Consider the following 3,227-nt stretch of genomic DNA (forward strand, 5'->3'; position numbering starts at 1 on the left):
AATTCGAACCCACCTCTCTCTTAGTATTGAATGTGATGACCACTATTACTCTCCTACTAGGAGTGTAGAGTAATGGGTATTCAAAGTAGAGGTTATGGGAATTGATTTCTGCAATTCCTCGCCAATAACTCGACCATTAATCCATGTTTTATGGGTCAATTGGCAGCACAATATAATGCAGCCACTACACTGTGCGTGTATATGTGTGTGCATGTAGAGAGATTTTGGCAAGGGAAATACCGGAGAGAAAGATTTGAGTAGTGCGGGTGTTCGTGCTCCTATTAGCGAAAGTACGTGAGAGAGGTATTTGTGCAGTAAAAAGTGCTTGGCTCTTGCTCATTTTTGTAGTAAGAGTCCATCGCCAATGCTGTTCGTGATCGTTCTTGTTGGAGATCCGGTACATGATCAACAACATTCAACGATTTCTTGGAAACCCGATAAAATCGCCTAAAGGTAACTCGAATTCTATCTCGGTCTCAAGTTTCTTAACAAGTAGGCTCTTCTCCAATATAATAATAGAGAAAGGCAAGAGAAAAAGAAAACCAAAATGTAACTGAAACCCAAGAGTACATCATATTTAATGTTTAGGTTTATGACTAAACATCGTTACAAATCCCACAAGTTCTTATTGAAAACATCGTCCTAGCTAGCCAGATAGGCTTATGAGAGATATTATAATATTTTCTTGTTCACGGTATTATGCAATATGATGTTCTATTTATTCCATGTACATATACATCCCTCCTATGGGTAAAGATGTTGAGGCAGGCGAGGGTTGGCACATGCAACCACTGGTTCGACTAGGGATTGCAGCTTAGTTTCTGACTCCCCCAGGTTGATCTTCGATATGCCTGGTGGCTTCAACCAGGAAAACCCTTGGACCATCCTGGCAAGTAACATAACTGTTAGAGTAGTGCCAAGAGTCTCGCCGATGCAACCTCGACGCCCTGTGCTGAAGGATATGAATCGCAGGTCAGGCTCTGTCAACACAACCTCCTTGGGGGAGCATTGGTGCATGTTTCCGTCATCGTCATTGGCTAGATGCCTCTCCGGTCTGAACTCTAGTGGCCTGTCCCAGACCTTAGGGTTTCTTCCTAGTCCCCTCCGGCTCAAGAGCACGTGGCTCCCCTTAGGAATATGGTAGCCTGCGACGATCGTATCAGACAAGGACACGTGTGGACATTGAAGGCAGCGACCGGATGGAGTCTAAAAGTTTCCCTAGCGCATGCCTTGATGTAGTTAAGGTGAGGGATGTCTTTTTCTTGAACAAGTCTCTCTTTTCCCACAACCCTGTCAAGTTCTTCGGCGGCTTTATTGAGGATTTCCGGATTATTAATCATCTCTGCCATGGCCCATTCCACCACATTCGCTGGATTATCGATCGTTGCGATCATGATCTCCTGCAGTATAGTCATATATATGAGTCCATACTTTTACAAAGATAATTATAGTTATATATGTGTATATGTGGACTCATTCAAAAGAGAGAAGAAATACGTATGTACACAATGCGAAGGGCCGATTTTCTAGTTTTGCGTGGACACATAAAAATATGTTTCCTTTTCTGTCGTTATTTGCATCATGCAAATTCATAGCCCCAGTAATTCAACTCTTCAAACAAAAGATATTAATATTTGAATTTACTATTAATAATTCGGGCCTCGGTCCCGTCTGTTCACCCAAAAAATAAATAAATAATAATTATCTTACCCACATCTGTGCTGTTATCTCTTCCTGTGTGAGTAATGGCAACCCCCCTGCATCCCGAAGTGAAATCAGAACATCGAGCAAGTCCTGAGGCTCAATCCTTTTCAACTCGTTTTCGTCTATGAACATGCCGCCATCATTTTCCCTCCATTTTTGCATCCTCTCTCTAATTATCGGATCATGGTACTTGAGAATGGTCTTATTAGCTTCCTGAATTATCTTTTCATGTCCATCCAAATCAAGCCCGACCAGGTAAGGCAAGTAGTCTGATATACAGAATGCATAGAGGTAATTAATTGTTGTGAAGAGAGCATCCACATGCTCTTCTTCCCTGAAAGTTGGAGCTCCATCATCTAAGATATTCTCTACAAAGTATCTCTGATCGAACATCATTCTCCGGACCACGTTCGTGCAATAGTGACTGCAAGCCATTCTTACGTTCACTCTGCCAGAATTTTTGTTCTGATTGTAAATGTACCTATTAGAAGATGCAGCTAGTTAGCTTAATAAGTGGCCAAGCATGTGAATATAGAAGGCGATTGACTGCAATAATGCGTGCGAAATATTTCATATATATACATATACATATATCATACATAAACGTGTGTATATATGTATATATAAAAGTACAACCCATGCTATTAGACCTCACTAGATTGTCGGCTTCCTCGGCTCTCTTATCATGGAGCCACCGATGCCTCGACGGAGAAAGAACCTCTGAGGCCAGCACCTTCTTCATTTTCTTCCAACTTTCTCCATACTGTGAGAAAATGACCGTTTTGAATCCACCACTGAGGGTGTGAGACGCAACAGACCACGGCCTTGAAGCAAAAACAGCATCTTGCTTCCTCAGGAATTCTAGGGCAATATTAGGGCAAGTAACTGGGATCACGTGCACGTTCCCGAGGCGAAAGCATGCAATGTCAGTGTCCATCTCCTTCATCCAGCTATGGATCCACCTGAATGGTGATTCCGAACGAAGCATCTCAGGAATGCAGCCGACGATTGGCCAGGGGACTGGCCCGGGGGGTGGCGGGGCCTGCCGGAATTTGGTTAAGCGTTGGTTGATAATTCTTTCAGGCATGAGTTTTGCAACATAAAAAAGGAGGAATGTTAGGAGGAAGTATGAAGCTTCAATAATGAAATCCATTTTTTTTCCCTTACAGAAAAAAAGCCATTTTTTCCCCTTAACCAGGAAAATGACTTCTCAAAAGAAAAGGATACGAGCCTACGAGGCTATGGGTTACGAGATAGCGGCTTGGTATTTATAAAAAAAAAAAAAAGAAAAAATAGAAGGGGAGAAATTCTTTGGTGAATTTAGTCCACCACGACATCTATGAATTGAGCCACTATTCATAGATGACTATTCATAGATGATGTGGAGGACAAAGTCCACCGAATAATATCTCATGGAAGGGGCTTCAAACAATGCAAACTAGGGGCGAGATTGCGCTTCGCTGCGGTAGCCGATTATAATGCAAGAGTATAATAATGTAACATTATTTCTAGTATTATTATAT

At 42.0% G+C, this 3,227-nt stretch overlaps 1 pseudogene; it reads right to left on the minus strand.

Moving 5' to 3' along the window:
- Nucleotides 1-744: 744 nt before the first annotated feature.
- On the minus strand, nt 745-2,857 carry LOC116190124 (annotated as a pseudogene).
- Nucleotides 2,858-3,227: the final 370 nt, after the last annotated feature.

Source organism: Punica granatum, unplaced genomic scaffold (genome assembly GCF_007655135.1).
Source record: "Punica granatum isolate Tunisia-2019 unplaced genomic scaffold, ASM765513v2 Contig00324, whole genome shotgun sequence".
Classification (NCBI taxonomy): Eukaryota; Viridiplantae; Streptophyta; class Magnoliopsida; order Myrtales; family Lythraceae; genus Punica; species Punica granatum.